Here is a 22,957-nt window from a genome sequence, read left to right as displayed (position 1 = left end):
GTCCATTTAATATCCTGTCATTCAATAATAATTAACAACTTGAGAAAATCAATTGCCACAGCTAACCAGGCACTGAACCAGGCACTCTCTTGACATGTAACTGGTCCATCTCATTCATCCTTGTAATAACTCCAAAAGCCAGAGACCCAAGAACCCCAATTTCACTGGTAAAGAAGTGGAGGCACAGAAAAGTAGATTACTCATAGCATCATCTCAAACTTATTAAACCACATATGGAAAGAAATAACCTAAGAATGAAGTATTTAGCAAGAGCATTTTGAACAACATAGCAGATTATATGTCATAACCCTAAGTTCAGTTAGTTTGATTACTAGGCAACTGCCATCCACTGAAAAATTTTAGTTTGAATTTTCAATTAAAAAATACACACAACCGAATGTTTTATTTAAACGGTAATTCACCATGTTTAATCATTGATGAAATAAAAAAATAGAGGTGGCTTGATGTTTGCTCATATTCTTTCATCTCTGCCATCACTCCCAACTTTGTACATTTTCTTTCCTATTTGCTTTAAAGCAAAATCAGAGATGTTCTTGCATCTGTATTTCTGAGAGCTTATTACAAACATGTAAGAAATAGAAAATTAAGGTAAGAGGTCTATTATGTAAAAGGTTCTCAAGGTCTCTTCCCTTAGGAATTATCTGACATTGCTTAAACTAAGCACAGTGTTTTATGGGAGAAAGCAAACAACGACAACAAGCATTAAATCTTTTGCCCCTTGAAGATGTTTTACAATTGATATGTTTCTACTTTAGTTTCCTGTTATTTAAGGGCATCAGATGCTTGAAACAATTACCTATGTGTTTGGAATCATGATCAGGTTTGAGATTCAGATTAAGAAGATGGTCATAATGTTTCTTTTTGCCCACAAAAAAATCCATTGCTGTGATTTTAACGTGTTCCCCCCAAAATTCATGGAGTGGAAATTTTGTTCTCAATGCAATAGTTCTGGAAGGTAAGGCCTAATGGGAAGTGTTTAGGATATGGAGGACACAAAGGCATGAACGCCATTCTTAAAGGAACTGATTAATCCTCAAGGAAGTTTATCATAAGAATCTCACCCTTTTCTTCCTTTTTATCCACTTTCTTGCTTTCTGCCCTGATATAATGTAACACTTACCAGATGTCTGGATGTCCCAGCTACTAGAACTGTGAGAAACAATGTTCTATAGCACTCATCAAATAAGAAAAATTGTTCTCATATGTTTCATAGTGTCAGAGACACACTAAATGAGTAAATATGATGAACATAACTCAAAATTGGCAGACCAGCAGCTGTTTGCATTTCAAGACCTTTGGTATTACAGTGAAAACCATGATTCTTTTCCTCAGGTCTATAAACATACAAAGTTTTTCATAGAGGTCGAGAGATGCTCCAGATCATCTTAAGTTCATTCATAGTGCCTAGACTCTATATGCCACCTGATAAACTTCTACAGTGATATAAAAAGACCAGACTTCTTTGGTCCTGATAAACCAGGCTTCCTTCTCTGGCGGAACCAGTATCACCTCACTCTAAACCACAGAGCATTTGCCTACTACCTCTTGACCTGGAAGAATGCCCGTGGTATTTTTAGAATAGCTCACAACCACCAGGTGTCCTTACCTGGACTGAGGATAGAAGGAAACTAAAAACCTCACATTGCAAGACTGCTTTCTAGAATTTGATAAGTATATCTGAAAAGGAACCAGATTGAAATTATATAGCAAAGTACATTTTGCAATTATACTTTCACATAAAGTCAAGGGAGCTTTGGAGCTCAGTCACAGAATTACTTCAGAAAGCTCCTGGACACATAGAATACATGTTGATTCTTTCAATTCTTTGAATGAAGTACCCTAAAATATGATTTCGTGTTACTATCACCCACCAAACCAAATTATATTACTCTATATGTCCAGGTAATGTTTGTTAAAATTTGGTTCATAAACATTTCTCTGTAATGGAAAATCCAAATGAGCAGTCTCTAGAGATGAACTGGTAGAGCTGACTATGGGGATTACAGGTTTACACTGAGGATTATTTTTCCATGCATCATTCCTCTAGAGATGCCTCTAGACACTTCAGTTGAACTCTCTGTGAGCCAGAGCACTCCTTCTCCCATGTTCTAAAAACACCTGCCTTGTGCCTCTTGCTTTGAGGCAACACTGCCTTGAACAGTTGGTCTTTATCTTCTGCACTGTCAGAGACGCAGGAACAGAGATCATGTTCATCCCCAGAATGAAACATATGCCTATTTATAAAAGTAGCTTCTTGTGAATGGAGAATGTGAAGGAGACATATTCTTTGCCTTCAAGAAGTTCAGAGTGGAACTAACACATAAATGTAATATAATCCACGCTGGTGAGGGGTGGCAAGAGCTGATTCCCCCTAGAGTGTACCCTATGTGAGCTGAGATGGGGAGGAGAAGTGACAGGCAGTCATAGAAGGACGGTGAATGATAAGGAGGGGATGACTGCACAGAACAGAGAACATGAACGCCAGGCAAGCATGAAGAAAGGAACTGCAGCAGTCTGGAAATCAACCTTGACAGGTAGACAAAGGGCCACATCAACAGGTGAGCCTGGAGACACAGAAGAGGCTCCACTAAGTCTCGGTTTCTAAAGCTGTATTAAAGATCTTAGCTTTTGTGCCAAGGAAAGAACAGACCTGCTGCCAGGTTTTCAATAGAGGACTAGCATGGTTTGGAAAGGTCACTGTGCTTGTTACTTTTGTACATCTGTGGCAAAACACCTGGGAACAACTTAGAGAAAAGATGGATTTTGACACTGGGTTCGTGGGTGTCGGCCCATCAGGGTAAAGAAGGTGTGGCAGAGCACAAAAGTTCCCAGATCGGTGGTCAAGGAGCTGAGAGAAGAAGGTGCCTGTGCTGAGCTGGCTTTCTCCTTTTGCTCCATTTAATGTATCTGAGTTCCCAGGCACAGTGCAGTGCTGCATGCAAAGCTGGTCTTCCCACCTCTTTAATTAATCCCCTCCTAGGAACTTCCAATGCCAGTCCAACTGTTCATCAAAATTATACATTACAATCACCCTGAGAACAGATACTGGTTTAGAAGGTGACAACAGTGGTCCAAGAGTCAGTTGGGAAATTGGTCAGGTAAACTAGGTGTAACATGATGTTGAAGTAGAGAGAAGGCAGTGGACACAGACAGGAAGACCCAGGCTGCAGAATTGTTAAAAGATAGTGAGGAGGAAGTGTAACTAGGGCAATTCTCTGGGTACGGGAGAGATAAAGCAGAAAGAAGAGTCAATGACCATTTCCAGGTTTCAGCTGAGATGGTTCCTCTTCCTTCTCAGCTAGGAGATTAGGTGTGTTTGTAAGAGAATTTTTATACAGGTCTAATTAAGAGGAGGAGACCAACTCTGAATGAGGGCAGCAGCATCCCTTAGGCTCAGGGTCTAGACAGGATGGCAGTGGAGGCAAGAGAAAAACCCACTAGTACAGGCATTCTCTTTGTCTTCTTCCAGGTTGTCATGGGTTAACCATTTGTGGTCCACCATGCCCTTCTGCCATGATGAATGAAAATCTCTGAAACCATTAACTAAAAGAATTGTGATAATACTGAATGATGATGGTGGTGGTGGTGATGACGATAGCAATGACTCTCTTTATGTTGTTTTTCTCAGGTATTAGTCACAGTGTTAGAAATTTGACAAGTGCACTGGTCTAGTAGAAGAGCTCATCCAGGTGTTCCCTTTTGACATGTTAAGTTTCAAATGTCTTTATGACCCTTAAATGGATAAGTCCAATGTGAGACTAGACGTATATATTTGTACAACTGGAAATTTCAAGACTTGCTTTTGAAACAACAGTATATCAATTTATCAATGAAACCATAAGAAAACGGGGAGTGTGAAGCTAGCTGTGTGTAACACAAACATACAGGGAATAAAGAAAGTCTAAAACACAGCCTGAAAAAAGGCCTGAGAAGCAGAAAGAAGAGTAAGGAATGAATGTTCAGGAAGCTGGGAAAGAAGGCCGACACAGGAAAGGAACATTCTAATAAACTTAAATATCAAATAGAACCACTAGAAGTGTGTAGGTTTTTTTCACCTAATCCGGCAACTATCAGGTCTTCGTGTCTTGAGGATGAGAGTAAATTCAATAGACCTTCAGAGTCAAGAGCCAGTAATGGGAAGTGAATTAGAGCCAAGATAGTGAAGTAAACAAGCAAGAAATATTCTCTCCCGAAACATGACTGGGAAAGGGAAGAAAATCAAAGTAGTCAGCAGAGGGAATCCCAAGGGACCTCAACCCCTAAACAGTGCCTATTAGCATCATTTAGTAAATTTGAAGATTGGGGATTTTTTTTTATTACAGAAAACATACTTGATAGTAATTCCAAAAGATTTATCCCTTACCAATTGCTTTGATAATATCAGAATCATTCATTGGAAAACTTTTCATCTCCACTGATGGGTGACAATAAATCAAGGATTGAGAAAGGAAAGTCCACAATGCACATTGGTTTAGAAAGGTCATTTGTTTTGCAACAATGAATGGGCTTCAGAAGCTTAAAATATTCATTGGTTTCTTCATTCCATGATTCAATCACTGAAGGCCTTCAGTAACTCTGCTTCTCAATATACTCTGTCATTCTTCCCACATACATCTGCTGCGGTGAAAGATATTCCAAAAGATTCCATCTGGACAGGACATACTGCATCGCACCTACCTCAAAGCAACAACCCAAAAATCTCCACACCTCCTCCTCAAGGTGAAAGGCACTTCCTCCCTTCAGTTTCAAAATAGTGTTTCTCTGGAATGTGTTATTGAAAAATGTGAGTCAAAAGGACGATATGTGCTTCTACACAAACTAGAAGGAGCGCTTCACCAAACAGCACCTAACTAGGAGTAAAGCTAGTGAGCGTTGAGCAAGATCTTCCCAGAGAAAACATTATGCTACTGAGGTAAGGTTCAAGGCAGCTTAAAGAAATGGAAAATACAATGCTTCTGGAGAATTCTGAGGAAAAAAAGTCAACTCTCCCTAAATTATAGATTATAGACACATTGGTATCCCAGTTAATAATTTCAAATCTTTTGTGTAAAATTTTTAACAAGCTGGTTCCAAGATTAAATAGATATGAAAGGGCCAAGAAGAATGAAACGATCTTAAAGAAAACAAGGTCGGAAGGCTACATTACCAAATATATCAAGATTTAACTTCCAGACATAGTTATGATAAAGATTTGGTATGGGTGTAATGATAGGTAAAGAGGCCAATGGACAATCACAGAGCCAGAAAAATACTGACTTATATCAAAGCTGCCACTGGACCAAACATGGGAAAAATTAATCCTTGACTCCTTCCTACCTCACACAACACACAGAAGATCCTATGGAAAAAGTAAAGTGCCAAAGCTTCTCCAGAGGGGGAAATACCTTATGATCTTGAACTACAGAGATACTTGTTTAAGGGCTGGGAATATGGCCTAGTAGCAAGAGTGCTTGCCTTGTATTCATGAAGCCCTGGGTTCGATTCCCCAGCACCACAAATATAGAAAATGCCCAGAAGTGGCACTGTGGCTCAAGTGGTAGAGTGCTAGCCAGTGCTCAGGCCCTGAGTTCAAGCCCAGGACTGGCAAAAAAAAAAAAGAAAAGAAAAGAAAAGAAAAGAGTTTTGATTTGAAAGGGAAATATACAAACTATAAACCCTGTTATTAAAACAAATAAACAAAAAGAGATACTTGTTTAAATACTAACTACCCCACTGCAAGAAAGTGCATCAATAAAGTGGGATTCACTAGAGGTAAGAAATTCAATGGATTCAAAGATGTCATAAATAGAAAGGGGAAATCACAGAGGAAGAATATATATTTGAGCCAGGTGCTGATGGCTCATGCCATGAGCTACTCAGGAAGGTGAGACCTGAGATCACAGTATGAAGACTGGGCAGGAAGGTCCCTGAGAATCACTTTTTTTTCTGTTTCCTTCCTTCCTTCCTTCCTTCCTTCCTTCCTTCCTTCCTTCCTTCCTTCCTTCCTTCCTTTCTTCCTTGCTTTCTCCTTCCTTCCTCCCAACTCCGCCTTCCCCTCTCTAGCTGTCTCTCTCTCTCTCTCTCTCTCTCTCTCTCTCTCTCTCTCTCTCTCTCCCCCCCCCCCAAGTCCTGGGCCTTGGACATGTGCACTGTCCCTGAGCTGCTCCTGCACAAGGCTAGCACTCTACCATCTGAGCTACAGCATCACTTCCTTTTTTCCCTGTGATTAACTAGAGATACACCTCATGGGCTGGCTTCAAATTGTAGTCCTCAGACTTCATCCTCCTGAGTAGCTAGGACTGATACTATTATCTCCAATAAACTACTAAAAAACTGGAATGGCAATATGGCTCAAGTAGTAGAGGGCTAGCCTTGAGCAAAAGAAAATCAAGGACAGTACCCAGAGTTTAAGACCCAGGATAAACATTTAAACAAACATAACAGTGACACAAATAGAGTACTGTTTACATGGCATAGTGCTGGAACTCTAAAACATTGTTGGCAGGAATGCAAATAACTAAAACCACTATGGAACACTGTTCATGGGACGCTTATCTCTCATTTACCATCAAAAATTTGGCAGGGAAGCTGTGTCTCAGTGGCAGAGTATCAACTTTGAGGAAGAAAGCTCAAGGACAACATCCAGGTTTTGAGTTCAAAGCTCAGTACTAGCACCAAAGAGACAAAAATATCTACTAAACTGAATACATGAGTTCCCTACAGTGCTGCAATTATGCAATTCTATTCCTAAGCAGCCAAGCCTACCCATGTGTCCATATATATATAAATGTTTACAGAAGATGTTTAGAAGTTTTTTGAACATCCAAAGACTGGAGGTAAACCCAAAGTATATCACCAAAAGTATATTAGGTAAAGTTTTAAATATGCTAAATGGAATCCTACATAGCAGTGATAAAGAATAAATGCCTGCTACCTGCAGGCATATTGAGTAAAGGGAGCTGAAGAAAAACATAGTACAAAACTTCATTCCTATGGAGCTCATGAGCTAAGTAGATACGAATCCCCCACAGTGAGTCAGACTCATGTCCCAGAGGGGACACAGAGCAGCTTTTGGGGTGAGAATGGAGTGGTCTATTCCCTTTGCATAAAGCTTGATGAGTTTCCCTATAGGATAAGCTCTTTCTAGGATGTCTGCTATGTTTTGATATCAATGAATGAATAATGGGCATAGTTATAAGCAGTTGAGTAGGGAGAGTCGTGACATTCCACACTGATAAGCCCGCTGTGCAGAGATTTGAAAGGTATTTCTAACAATAACTATCTTAGGAAGTTGAACACCATGTGCATCCCACATATACAATGGCAGAGGCAGTGTTAATATCCTCGCATACACTTAAAAGTGTAATTTTATACATCACAGCCAGATTCTGGGCCTCATTCCAGCTGAAGTTGTTAAGTGAGAATTCTCTGAGCTACAAATTGACCTTCTGTGTTTCATTCCTAGAAACAGGTTAGATGGCAAGAAGGAAACGCGAGGCTTCCCCTCCCCACCCCCCTCTCTCTCCTGTTAGGCTATTAAAATGGATAGCAAACCTTTGAGAGTTATGGGAAGAAGATACTTCCTGTCTGAGCTTTTTTCATTTGGTTTTTAGGTTTCTCAAGAGATTGTCTTAAATTGAGCAACTTCTCTTCATGCTATGTGACAAAAAGTTATTTTTAAAATGTTTTTTCTCTTCCCGTGTTTAGGAAAGAAAATCTGAAATGTGCTGTGAAATGGATTTCAGTCCGCTGACTGGAATCCGTACTAGTGGCAGAATGTTTCTGTAGGAAACGAGCAGGAGATAAAGGGCATAAATTACAGATGTGCAGCAACACTGCTGTGACACTGCTTGCATTTATAAAAGGAAGTTTTCTAGTTGACTTTTAAATATCCACATTCTCAACAGTAGTTCAAAAATATTTTGATTCATTCACAAACCATCATAATTTTAGACAACTAACTTCTATGATCTTGACAGTGGAGGTCTGCACTCATGTATTAAGATAAGCTAATAGTTTGTTAAGCGTAAGTCAATTGCCCACTTATTTTTTTATTTACTCAAAGTATCTCTTTATGATGAGTAAGCATCTTTATACTAAAATTAATCCTTGACTTTCTACTTACCAGTTAAAATAATTTTGCTTTCCTCAAACCCCCAAAGGAATCTTAACCAAATGCTTGGTGCTACTGAAGGTTTTAAGCAAAGACTTTCACTTACCTGTAGATACTATGAGCATTATTATGTTAACTTTGTACATAAATACTGGTAGGATCTGGGGGGGAAATCAATCAAAGTGCTATGATCTGAATGTTTGTGTCCCCTCAAAATTCCTAAGTTACAGCCCAGTGTCCTGTGTTGAGGTGTTTAGAGGTGGGCCTAGGTAAAGGTGGAGTCTGCATGAGCGCTGTTAGTGTCTGTGTAAGAGCCCTCTCCCCGAGGATCTCTCTTCTCCTCCATTGCGTCAAGACAAAGCAAAAAGATGGCCATGAATGAACTAGGATGCAAGGCCTCACCAGACACTAGATCTGCCAGGCCAGTGGTCTCAAGCTTCCCCACCTTCAGAACTGTAGAAAATAAATCCAAGAAATCTCTCTTGTTTATAAACTCCTCTGCCCTGGATTTCTGTTCCAGCAGCCCAAATGAGGGAACACACAAAAGAAGCCACATCAGGTGAGATCCGGAATGAATTTCCGAATTAGAAGAACCATAGATATTGAGAAATGGTCAAATATTTATGAGTAGAAATCAACACGTATAGTTTTCACCCTCAGTAAATATTTGTGAAGGCCCTATGAATGTGCCAGGGCTGTTCTTTGTGATGAAGGTATGGAAATGACCAGGACAAACATCCTCACCTCAATGAAGGCAGAGTGGACTGGAAGTGAAAGAGGAGAAGTAGAGATGATCACATTGTTTGTCTGCTAGGGAAGCTATAACCAAATCCCAGAAGTTACTGTCTCCATTTGGGGAATTGAACATCTAAGATGAACATGTCTGTAGGATGGGCTGTGAGGAGAGTTCATCTCATTCCTTCTTCCCAGTCACCCTTTCCTGACCACTGGAGGTTTGCTGAATTGCTTGGCTTGCAGCAACAGTGCCAGACTCTGCCTCCATCTTTCCATGGTGTTCTCCTGGCAGCCACATCTCTCTCCATACTTCCCCTTTTACAGGGACACCAGTCATATTGGATTGGGGGCTGACGCTGCTTTACATAACCTCATCTACATTAATTACATCCACCATGACCCCTATTTCCAAGTAAGCTCACAGCTCACAGCCTGTGGCCCTGGGAGTCAAGACTTCAACCTATGCATTTCAGAAAGACAACCCAATTTATAAGCATCCACAGGCAACAAGGCAAACACAGGCATCCAAACCCATCATAAACATTCACTAGACTATAGCTCCTTGTAGCATAGCTACCATTTCCTTAACAGCCTGTAATCCAACCATCTGTTTCCAAAATCGGTCCCCTGTTCCTCTCAACTGTACCCCTTAGAGGCCCAGAGAGAAATTCTCTTTTCCATCATGGGGGTGGTAAGGGCCCCACCTTGCATTTCACTTGCAAAACCCACTACTCAGTTTCCAAAGGACAAATGGAGACCTCAGCACCAAATCCCCGCTCCACAAAACGGTCCCCTTCATCCTATCACCATCTCAATGGTCAGAATAGGCTTGCTGATAGATTTTGGCTGGAGCTGTGGGAGAAATACTGGTATCCTCTGATACTTCTTTTCCTCCACAGAACCTACATTTTAGAGTGTTTACAGTCAGCTTGGGAAAAGCATTCTGACTACCATACTCATAGATAAATATTTTAGCTTAAGGTTATGAGTGATATTATAATTATAATACACAACAGATTTCTGTTCCTCATGGGTTATTCTCCAAAGGTCTATGCCATGTCTGTTCACTCCTCCTGGGCTTGTCCTGAGGACCCCCCGACCCTGAGTTCTATGCAGGTCCTTCCCCTCGCAGCTGCCTCCACCCTGCCCTTGCTCCTCCATACTCTTGTTTATTTATTTTAAGTTTTTATATTTTTGCTACAGGTACCTAGGCTTAAATTCAGAGGCCGAGCTCTGTCGCCTTAGCTTCTTTGCTTAAGGCTGTGGCTCTGCCCCTTGAGCCACGGCTCCACTTCTAGTTAACTAGCCATAGAGTCTTAGGGGCTTTCCTTCCTAGGCTTGTTTCAAACCACATTCCTCAGACCTCAGCCTCCTGAGTGGCAAGGGTTACAGGAACAAGCCACTGGCACCCAGCTTCCACACATTCTTTTTGATCTTTTGCGTTATCCCCTCTGATGCCTGTGTTACCCTTGCCTGATCACACTGGTGTGGAGCATGATGCCCTTATTTTGCACACACACAAAAATGTAACAGAAACTTGCAACTGTGGCAATGAGCTGAGATGCACACTGAGAATTCTGCCTGTGCCAAGCTATATTAGTAACATGCTATTTCCTGCCCAGGATAGACAAACCCACTTCTGGGGCTTCTGGGCCAAGTCTACTAGCTCTCCTTCCTCGATACACTGGGACCACTCTACTGTGTCTATGTTTCCTCTCACCTAGCATTGGACACAAAGCAAAAGAGCTCACATCTGGGAGCACCAGGAAGCCTTTAGCAGGCCAAGCACCATAGAAGCTCAGCTGAGATAAAGGACCACTATCCTTCTGATGAGATGGAGTCTCGGACTAGGAAGAAAGGCTCTTATGGAAAAGAATCCTGCCACTCTAGCAAAATCAAGATTAAAAGAAGCAAGTCTTCTTCCTTTACTCTTGTGATGAGACTAGGGGTACACAGGCAAAGGCCATTATATAACAAGCTATCTGCAATGTACCTTTTCAATATTCCTGTTCATAATTTTAGTAACATTTCTGTTTGCACAAAATGATCAGCTGAAAAACTCTCAAACAAGTAAGTTCTTCACAAGACACGAGTCAGACAGTGAAGTCTCTGAAACCTATTGGGACCAGCCCTGGCCTCTACATCGACTTGAGAAGGTAGCTTCCCTGGGTGATTCAAAGCCCCAGAAATTTCCATCACTACACCATTTTCAGCAGTAGCAGCAGCACCAAAGCTATTGACATCATTGCTAATTCCTTCCATGCAGAGCATAAAAGGAAGGCAAACTAAGACCAGGTAAGGCTCCTTCCATAAGCAATCTGGGGTTGGACCTAGCAGGACGAAGGACACTGGGTAACACATTTAGAAAACTTCTATATTTATCCAATCTACACTGTCAATGCTAAAAATGACCTTAGTGAGCTAACACAGTGTACTTCTAAGTACGGCTGATTACTTTACCAGGGCAATTGCAGGATATGTGGGTGTGTGCACACGCATGAACACACACACACACACATACACATAATGCACCATGTGGTTTCCAGTGTGGCTTGGGTTAATTTGGTTAACAATTATTAATCTGAGAACCCAACAGTGATTGGTGGGGAGGGGTTGGGTTTCATCAGCTGCCATATCTTGAATACCTCTCATCATACTTCCCTGGTGATTCTCAATAATGAGGTCCCAACACCCCCCTTAAATTGCGATATTTTTAAAGACACCGGCTACATGTTACTAGACATAGCCATACCATAATTAACAACTGTGCCACACAGTAGGTATTTAGAAAGCATTGAGAAGTGAAATCTCTGAACTGTGAGCTGAAATAAATCTTCCCTCTTTCTAATCAGGATGTTCTCAGATACTCTGTCATAGAGAAAGAAGGCTATTACAAAAATTAGTTTGGAAATTTTATAGTACTGAGCTTAAATTAATTGTAGAAGGGAATAAACTTTAAGTATGACCAAATTATTCTCTTCTTTCTCTTAGGTTCTTATAAAATCTTCCAGGGAAGATATGTGTATATCCCTGGCCTTTTCAAATAAATAAAGTCAGATATGGTCAGCCATGAAGTAATTTAAAATTAGAAAGCCTTCATTAACACATTTTCCTAATACTGACTTCTATTATTTTCTAAAGTAATTGAATGCTTCTTTTATTTTGTAAATCCAAGTTACAGCTGAATGCCAGTAAATTTCTTTCTTATTCTCTTTATATAACTCACTGGCAGTATTTTCTGTCTAACTCACATTTAGACAAAATAGTAAAATCAAAAAGTATTTTTAAGCCAGGTGTCAGGGGTTCAGGCCCATAATCCAAACTACTCAGGAGGCTGAGGTAGGAGGATTGTGGTTCAAAGCCATCCTAATCAGACAAATCTATGAGATTCTTATATTCAAGTAAACGCAAAAGACCACAAGTAGAAATGTAGTTCAAGGGGCAGAGCACCAGCCATGAGCAAAAAAGCCAAGCAACAGTTCCACACCCCAAGTTCAAGCCCAGTACCTGCATATCTGTATATACGTATGCATGTATGTATGTATATGCACATATATATCACATTTAATGAGAACAAGTTCCTAATCTCTCTGAAATCTTAGTAAGCAATGTACGTCAATGCACTTCACTACGTTTTCCCAAAAGCAAAGAGCATAAGGCCTGTGGCTCAGAGATGCAATTGGCAGTAGGAATAGCAAGGCCATCAACATGCAAAGGATGAAAGAGACAACACAGCCATGTAGGTGGTGGGTGGCACTGGGACCCATGGGTTATATCTACAGGTGGCAAACATTTCCTCAATACTGACTGAAGCCACAGAGAAGGCAAATGTGTGTTAAAATCAGCATGACACTGCTGGAAAACAGACAAAACTGTCCTGGAATGGAATTGAAGTCCAGTTGAATTTTCTTAAATGGCTAGCCACAGGTCTGCCACTGACACTCATGTTGAGGTTTGGTTTGGGGCCTCCCAGATGACAAAGCAGGTGACATTCCACAAATATATGCTCCTAATAAATCATTCTGTCAGTTAGACAGTAACATTTACATATCTTCCTTCCAGTTCCTAATTGTCTAATCAGATGCAAGTCCAAATTACATAGTAAGTGAAAGCAATAAGAAAAAAACACACACGTAAGCGTGTAAACAACATCACAATGGCCCATTGTACTGTCAAGTTTACCCTGCTGAAGCATGCTATTTCTGTTTGGATAAAGAAAGCTTTCATAATGGTACCATTTTTATGGAGGCCCTAATCAAGCAAAACTAATCAACACAATATTGTTGTTTAGGAGTACACACTATTTATAAAAAAGATAAACTCAGCATGGTAGCAACTTCTAGGGGAAAGGGGAAAGTATTGATTGGGCAAAGAGCCTAACAAGGAAAACAACAGTAGCTATAAAATTAATTTTCTAACTGCTTTAATAACATACACACATCACACAGACTAGTCTTTCTGTATCACTTTTTTCTTGATCAACTTTTGAAAAAAAAATCTCTCTCTTACTGAGAACATTATGTAATCTCTGGAATAGAGCATCTAAGCTCAGTTCACACAGAAAAGGCACCTGTATTATTAGAAACACCTTTGAAAGTACTGGAGTCCAGGAGAAAGCTTATGAAGGTTTCTACAATAAGAGCAGCAGATAAAAGGAGCTGCTAATATTAACCACTTTCAGTCAAAAACAAATGGGTCAGCTGGCTTACACTGGAATCCTAGCAATTTATGAGGCTGAAAATGGGAGGATCATAGTTCCAGGCCAGCCCAGGTAGAGAAGTTCACCTAACTCCTTCCACGTCCATAGCTGAGCACACGTGTGTTAGCCCAAGCTATATGGAAGGCTGAAAGTTGGGATGCCTCACTAGCCTAGGTGGAAAGGTTCATGAGACTCTTTCTACACAAAGGGAATTGAATGTAGTGATAGTCACCTGTAATCTCATCCATGACAAGAAGCTTGGAGTAGGTGACCAGGGTCTTAGACGGTGTACCCAGGTCAACAACAACATCTTATCCTAAAAGGAACCAATAACAAACAGATGAGGCTTGCCTATGTTATATGTCATTCTAGTCTAACAAGTACAAGCTCCTGAGTTTGAACTCCACCAGTATTTCTATAAATAAAATAAAATAAAAACTACACACTTCTTTTGGTGAATCAAGAATAGAAGGAGAAAGGATGCAGTCATTATATTCAACGTATGTTATGTAAAAAAATAAAGTATGTAATTTGAAAGTAAGTATGGTAGAGGGAAAACGAGGGATAATGAAGGAAGGGGTGACATTGACAAAAAATTGTTATACTCGCAGCTTGACTTATGGAATTGTAACTCCTATATACAACTGAAGGAAGAGGAGGAGGAAGAAGAAGAAATAACAGTAATAATAATAGTATGTGGCTGTTGTTCTTCAGAAACTTCACTGAAGTTTCTGCAAGATCTCAAATTGGCTTCTTTTTAAGTGTATTATCATAATGGAACTAGTACAGTAGCTGCCCAACTGAGTCTAAATGTTTTACAGAGAGATGAAACTCAAGGTCTTATGCTGGCTCAGTATGTGTGATACCACTTCCTTTGTGCACTGGTTACTTTTGAGGTAGTGTCTCACCTTACGCCCAGGCCAACTGGGCTGCCATCGTCCTACTTTCAGCTTTCCCCTATCACTGCACCAAGCCATTGTGCTTCCCTAACTGCTGAAATAACTTGCCACTGTGTGCAGCTGTTGGTTGAGATGGAATCTCTTAAACTTTGGGCTGGGCTGGCACTGAACAATGACCCCACAATCGCTATTGCTAAGCAGCTAGGATGAGAGGCCTATGCCACCTTGTCTGCACATATTGAAGTGTGTGTGTGCGCGTTTGTGTAGTGTGCTGGTATTGGAGCTTGAGCCCAGGGCCTTGCTTGGCTTTTTCACCCAAGGCGGGTGCTGTACCATTTGAACCACACATCCATTTCCAATATATTACAATATTTAAGAGTTAGTTGCAGTTGCTGAATTGTAACACCTTTAGCTCTAGTCAAACAAATAAAAAAAAATAAGACAGTCTTTGAGAAAAATACTTACAGGATGACAATAAAAATGCAGTTGATCCCTAGGAACTATGCCCCCTTGAGTTGCCCAATTCAGTAGTCTTAGATGACGGTGGAATTTCTTAGATGGAGAAGAAGGGGTAGAGGCAGTTGTGGGAGGTGAAATTAAGAATTGTTTTGAATATAAGTTTGAAATGGAGGCAGTTGGATATAGGAATACGGAAATCAGGAACAACGAGGATGCAACACTTCAACTAGAAGGATACTCATTCGTGTGACGGATTTAAAGCTAGGATGTGAAGTGAACCCTCTCCGGGCAGTAAAAGACTACAAGGAGGAGAGGGTCTACCAGGGAATTTAACAGTGAGGGTAAAGAAGAGGAAGATAAAGAAGCAAGGAAGGCTAAGGAGGAATAGGAAACAGAGTGATCAGAGAGGAGCCAGACGCGTGGTATTTTTGCAGAGATCAAATTTTAGAAGTATTTCAAGAAAGGGAAAATGACCAATGGGACCAAATGTTCCTGAGAGTTGAAGTTAAGTGATGCTCTCAGAGCTGACCATATCTGGATATATGGTAGTGAGTGGTAGCCTTGACTAGACCTCTATCAGTGGAATGGGATGTGTTTCACAGAGAATGGAAAAGAGCAAGTGAAAACCAGAAACACAGACTCCTCCCAAGTAGTTCTGCTGAAAATGAACCTAGAGAAATGGGGTGAGATGAGGGGAATCTGAGACAAAGACAGATTTTTATTTTGTTTAGTTGTGTTTAAGATGGCAGATGGTACCGTGTAATTGTATGTGGATGGAAATGAGGCTGTTGAAATGGAAAGTTGCGTAACATGGGAGGGGAAAAGAAACAATTGAGTCACTACATGCTCAAGTAGGCAAGAGGCAGTGGGTCCAGTGTTCACTGAAGACATAGACATAGTCATCCATTCTAACAGCAGGCCATTTGAAGTAGCTTTAGGTAAAGGTAGGGTGAGTGATTTGACAGTAGTAGAATTTCCCTCTGACTGCTTTTGTTCTCTTCCTGAAATAAATAGCAAGGTCACCACTAATTCTTCAGCCAATACAAGGATTACTCTCTGGGTGAGAGAGGGAGTTGAGTGACAGGACGAAGGAAGGGTTGTAGAAGATAGGAGGTTTGTAGAAGACTGAGCAAAATAGGCCGAAGAGGCGCTGTGAAAATAGGAGATAACGTTGGTTAGAAAAATCCAGCAATTATTCATGGTTGAGCAGCACTGAAGACCCCCCCTGCCATGTCTTCAGTCATGAACATCAAGCCATGCTAAACTGCAGGCTTCTGTGGCATTCTTTAGTTGTGCTCAGTTGCTTGGGTGCAGGTGAGGGTGGGAAAACCAACCCAAAGAGAAAAAGAATAGAAATAAAAAGGAATATAGTCATTGCAGGGTCTTGAGCATGCAGCATCACGTTAGACTCCACAAGATAAATTGCTAAGGGGAAAAAAAATGAGGAAATGAGTGAGCTCAGGATGGGGAAAGATGGCAGGGTCTAAATTTTCTTGTAAGACAGAATATATTGGAGAAATTGTCCTACTATAAAATAATGGAGCAAGCCATACTTCGGCAAAAAGCCAAGGAGGTTTCATCTGACATTCTCCTGGAAATATAATCTCTTTTCCTTTATAATCTAGACCTTGTGGAAATGGCATATACCCTTTCATTTGTGCCTGCAGTCACTAGGGGGGGGAATTCTAATCTATCTAAGTAGGTGACATCATGATGGCCTTGAGCAACAAACAGAAATCGGTTCTGATATGTTTATTACTCATTTAGTCCTCACAAGGACTCTGTGGTAGGTACTTATTATTACTGTGTAAAACCAATAAAACAGAAACATTTGGCCTTACAGACATAATAAATTTGCCTAGAGTCACAGTTGCTAAGTGAAGAAGCTGAGCTTGAAACTCAATCTGACTCCTGAGCCTGAGCACTCACAACTCATGCTCTTCAGCCAGAGATACAGTGCGAGAGACTGATTCATAATTCTACAGTAAATGGGTAGCATATTTTGCTAAGCAACCATATTAACCATTATTGTTTTATATATTCAGGTATAAATAAATACTGGAAACAGACATGGTCCCTCATGCTAGACAATTAGTTGCAAGTAAGCCAAAGACTTCTGAACACACTTAGGTTAGCAAGTCTTAATTCAGTTCTTTATCCTGCATTCCTGGAAGACCAATAAGCACTGCGTGGAGAAGCTTTTTTTTAATTATCTGATTTCTTCTGCACTGAAGCAGTGAGGAGCAGATTGGACAGAGGATTCAGGGAAGGTAGGCATCTTTCTTTGGCTCAGCCTTGACAGGACTGTGCATACTGGATGGGTACCGTGAATCACTACTGCAGGCCTACCAGCACTAATCATTTCTCAGTTTCTTGCACACAGTTCTGTGCTGTGTGGAATAATCTCCACACCTTGCCCATACATGTAAATGGTTCCTTCGGTAAACTTCAAATATCCACTTTGAGTTTTCACTGCCAACCCCTGTGCTGATACAGAAGTAATCTCTCTGGCAAAGAATAGGTCAGAATATTTTAGAAAAGGTTATGTTCCCCTCCTAAATGGACTTGGTTTTTTACTTTTTGTTGTTTTTGGTTGTGGGCTTGAACTCAGGGCCTGGGCACTGTCTCTGAGCTATTTTGCTCAACGTTAGCACTCTAGGAACCACTTTGAGCCACAGCTCCACTACTAGTTTTTATTGAGTTGTTAATTGGAGATAAGAGTCTCACTAGGAAAAAAAAAAAAAAAAGAGTCTCACTAGGACTTTCCTGCCTGGGCTGACTTTGAACCATGATCCCCAGATACCAGACTCCTGAGTAACTAAGATTACAGGTGTTAGCCACCAGTGTCAGATCAGATTTTTACTTTTCATGTGTGTGTGTGTGTGTGTGTGTGTGTGTGTGTGTGCATAGCAAGGAAACCAAGAATAGTGGTTCATGTGTGCAATCCAAGTACTTGGGAGGCAGAGGCAGGAGGATTGTGAGTTTGAGGCCATCCTGTTGAGAGAGTAGGACCACGTATCAAAAAAAAAAGTGTTTAAAAAAATTTTTAAAGGCAAGGACATGTTAAGTATATTACATGCAAGGGATGTGTCATGTTACAGGAAAAAATGCTTTCCTTAAATTCTTAATGTTGAAAGGCGAACTTTTCAAGTTGGAGCTAATAAATCACTCATGACTGAGTTAAGTACAATTTTAATGCAAGGTGAATGGAATGCAGAAGCAGACCCACGGTTCCTGTACTGAAGGCCATTCTGCTCTGTTGGGCCTTGTCGACCTGCTACTAATTAGCATGCTCTAAGCACATGAAGATTTATGCTTGGCTCAAGGATTTATGAGCCCAATCGCAATGTACCTAATACCGCTGAGCTTCATAAACACAGAGTCAAAGACAGCTAGTAACTTACATTTATGAGATATGTGGTGAAAGACTGTCAGTTAATCTAGACAATTTCTGTACAGGAAATTGTGAGATTGAAGCAACCTGAATGATTACTGGTATTATTCTATTATGTATTCCATTCTGTAGTGTTAACAGGAGTATAGAGAAATCAGTACTCCAATGTTCCAATGTCAGAGTATTAATTTGAGAGGGCGGGGAGGGACATTGATTCAGGGGCCAGGGCTTAAGCTTGTCATCCTAAGTAATTTGGGAGGCTGAGGATGAGAGAATTTTGATTTAAGGCCATCTTGGGTAGACAAGTTTGTGAGACCCCTTCTTAACTAACAACTGGCTGGGTGTAGTGATGCAGATCACTTATATGGGAGGCTGAGATTTCGAAGATAAGAGGGAAAGGGGGAGGGGGGAAGGGGAAATGAGGAAGGAGGTAACAAATAGTATAAGAAATGTACCCACTGCCTTACATATGAAACTGTAACCCCTCTGTACATCACTTTGACAATAAATAATTGTTTTTTTAAAAAGAATATATTCATTTAAGTTAAGTAACCATTAAATATTAGCATATTTCACTGAAAGTAAAATCATGTTAATAAAACTTAATAATTTGAGAGAAAAAAAAAAAGAGGTTCTAAGCCAGCCCAAGCAGAATAGTCTACAAGATTATACTTTAACCATGAGATGCTGGGTGTGTGTGTTCCCACTTAAAATAGGAAGACTGAAATAGGCAGATGGTGGTGCAAGCATGCTTCTGGGCAGGAAGTAAGACCCTACCAAAAAAATAACATGTAGTGAAAGGCATGGCTCAGTAGTTAAGACCTTCCCGGCAAGTAAAAGGCCCTGAGATCAAATCTCAGTGCTGTCACACACAAAAAAGTCATTGTTTTAAAGTGTTGCCACCTACCTCTAAGAATGCTTCCCAAGTAAATAACCACAGATGTGTGTCAAGATTTATCTATTCACTAAAATAATCAACAGAAATCAATGCATTATAAGCTTAAAAAATAGGTATTGTAATCATATACTTCTGGGTGCTGGTGGCTCACACTTGTATTCATAGCTACTCAGGAGGGTCAAATCTGAAGATTACAATTTGAAGCCAGTCTGGGCAAGAGTTCACAAGACTATCTACGAATAACCACCAGAAAGCCCAAGTAGAGTTGTAGCTCAAGTGGTACAGCTCCAGCCTTTGGTAAGAAAGCTAGGAGACAGTGCCCATGCTCTGAGTTCAAGCCCCAGTCCTGGCACAAAAATCAAAAACATATACCAGGCAGGTGTGGTGTAAGATTTTGCCTGTAATCCTAGCAATTCAAGAGGCTGATATCTGGGGATTGAGATTCAAAGCCCAGGCAAATAATTCCCAGAGATTCTGATATTGGATTAGCTGGAGGGCAGAGGAGCCAGAAATCAAAGTACAGCTCTAGTGGTAGAAGGCCAGACTTAAATGAAAATGCCTAACAAGAGTACAATCCTTAAATCCAAGTCCCAGTACACACACACACACACACACACACACACACACACACACACACACACCAACTCATACTCATACCACAAAATATGCTGGTGCTGCTGTGCCAATTCAAATGATGGTCACCTATAATAATTCCAACTGTCCATTAAAAACTCTGAATGGACACAATAGTAGGTGAAATGGGAAGCAAAGTGACAATGAATCAGGTTCCACCTGGGTGAGGTTGGATTCATTCTTCCTTGTTCTCCAGATGTACCCTGAGGGCATCTGGTTCTTCTATTGACACAGAAATTCCAGGAGAAACTTCTTCCCAGCCAGAGGACTCTTAAAAAAAAACAACCAAAAACCTCTGTGTGGTAGAAATTGGGATTCCTCCTCCCTCTCATTTCCCCCTTCTCCTGGATATCTAAATCGTCCTATGTGGGTGAGGGGTGGGGGGTGACACCCTGGCCAGAAGAGAAAAGACAAAAGCACTAGAGGACATGGTGGGTATGCTTTCTCTCTCTCTCTTTCCATCACACACAGTTCTGCCAACAGCATGACAGCATGGGAGGCTAAAAGTCTGAGTGGACTCCACCCATCTGGCTAGGGGAATCCATGTAAAGGGAGATCTGCAGACCGGAGAGCATTGAGAAAAAGATGGCAGCATGGATATGACTCTTGTGATGGAGCTAACTTGAGGCTTAGGCATGAACAAAATGGACCTAAAGCAGAGCTGACACATCCACAATGGTAATGCCACATAAACCAATGCTCTTGTCTCCAACTACTCCGGTGGTGCCTACTGCAGTCAGACCCAAAAAGGCAGAGGAAAATCTTTGCAATTTCTAACACCCGATTCCCCAAGAGACAGAATAGATCTGAAACTAGCAGGGCTTACTGCTTGCTACAACAAGCAAACAAACATAAACCAACACTCTCCATAAAGTTTTTAGAGGACACACAATCTCACTGCAAAATAATTTTTTAAAGTGCTCAGATTATAAACCAAAAGAACATGAAATGCAAAGAACCAAAAAATAAATCAGACCTATAATATAAAAATTAGCAGATGCCACCTTTAAGATGATACAATAATGGAGTTATTAGATAAATATTTTAGGGTAATTATTCAACAATCCTCTTATAAAGAAAGATGAAAATTATTGAAAAGAATGCTAGAAATTTATTGCTAGAAAGCAAAAACTGTCAAAAGGTACCAGATAGATACACAATGAAACATTCAATAGCCAAATTTAAAAAACAAATGAACAGATGGTCTCAAGAAAATGTAAACAACAGAGGAAAGACCTGGTAAACCTGAAGATATATCAATAGAAATTATAAAAGATGAAAAAATTTTTTAAAATAAATAATCCCCAACTAGGTAACAATAATTAAATAACAGAGGAAAAACAATACTGGAAAGAAATGGGGAAAAAAGAATTAGAAATAAACTGAACAAGTCCACAACAACCTGTAGTATAAAAATCAATACACTTGACATTCTTACGACTGGAACCCCAGAAGAACAGACAAGAGAAGAAGATATTGCAACAGCATTTGGAAAGATAACAGCTGAAACCTTTCCAAATTGAGTGAAAGACACAGACCACAGACTCACAAAGATTAGCAAACACTTTTCAAGATATACTCATAAAACTATAATCAGCTATAGCCTAAGTAAACTAATCGAAATAAAAGACAATGACAAAAGTGTTCATGGCAACCACAGAAAAGTCACGCATTGAATTCAAGGGAACAGTGGTTTGAATGTCAATGGACTACTCTTCAGACATTATAGAGCCTGGATGACAGTGGCCCATGATTTTCAAAGTGAAAAAACAAAAACAAACAAAAAACCTATTAGCCAGAAGGTGACATCCTGCAAAAATTTTCCTTTAGAATTGAAAGCAGACAAAAAGTACTCTCTCCTGAGGGAAAACTAACAGAATCTGTGACCAGCAGATCTCCTTTTAATGAAATGTGGAAATCAGTTGTCAGGCTCACAGTAAATGATACAAGGGGGGAATAAGGACGTAAGCACTGAAGGAAAACCTGAAAAACTGGTAGTACGTGGGAAATTAGACTACTGAACTCAACTGGCTCAAGTATTTTACGGTTACTAACAAAAGTTAAAATTGGCTAAGAGATTGTCAAGTTACATAAATGCAGTAAATACAACCACTACTACATACAATGGTCAAGGTGAAAGTAACAAGGCTTCCATGATTTACTGGAAATACTAAACTAGTTACCTTTATTAAATGATCCAGAGCAAGTTGTACATATGGTAATCTTTACAGTGATAAGTTAAATAGTACAAGACTGGGGGTACAGTTCAGTGACAGTGTATACTTAGCATGCACAAGGCCTGGGTTTGATCCACAGCACCCAAGCAAGCAGTTAAACAAACAAACAAATAAAATAATAACACATAGGAATAGGCAACAGCTAAATTTAAATGAAGAATAATAAAATAATCTAAATGAAGACAGGAATTAGGAACTGAGAAAAACAGAAGGCTAACAAATAAAAAACAAAAAATACAATGGTAACCCAAATCCAACCATTTGAAGAATTACATTAAATGTAGCTTAATACATTATTAAAGAACAGAAATTATCACACTACATTTTTTTTAAAAAGACTCCACTATATGTTTTCAGAAGATCCATTTGAGTTATATTGATATGTATATATGTATATATAGTATACATGTATATATATGTATGTATGATTTGTCCCTGACATTTTCCTGTTTAAGTTTCATATATATGCACATACATATGCATATATATACTTAATTGTAAAAGATTGAATTTTTTTACCCTAAGAAATGAAAACAGGAGTATTTGCTCTCATCTCATGTACTCGATAATATACTGGAAGTCTTAGCCCATGCAATAAAACATAAAAAAATAATAAATGCCACACTGATTGGAATGGGGAAAAATGTCTCAAATTAACAGATGGCATTTTTGTGTACCTTAAAAATAATTTACATGCAACCTATAACAAAATTCCAAGAAATGATAAATGAATTTAGCAAAATCACAGGGTGTTGGTTAACATAACCAAATCAAATATATCAGTACCTATATATGCTAATAATAAGCAACAAGAATGTAAAGTTTAAGAAACTAGTATTGTTTATTTCACTAAAGAAGCTACAGGGAGTAAATGAATATGTCATTTAGCA

At 39.8% G+C, this 22,957-nt stretch overlaps 1 protein-coding gene across 2 annotated transcripts in view; it reads right to left on the bottom strand.

Moving 5' to 3' along the window:
* The window catches only part of Aig1 (androgen induced 1), a 210,876-nt gene that overhangs the window by 178,546 nt on the left and 9,373 nt on the right, over positions 1 to 22,957 (bottom strand). The gene's annotated exons all lie outside the window — the stretch shown is intronic.

Source organism: Perognathus longimembris, chromosome 9 (genome assembly GCF_023159225.1).
Source record: "Perognathus longimembris pacificus isolate PPM17 chromosome 9, ASM2315922v1, whole genome shotgun sequence".
NCBI lineage: Eukaryota > Metazoa > Chordata > Mammalia > Rodentia > Heteromyidae > Perognathus > Perognathus longimembris.
This window is presented reverse-complemented; position numbering and strand designations above follow the sequence as displayed.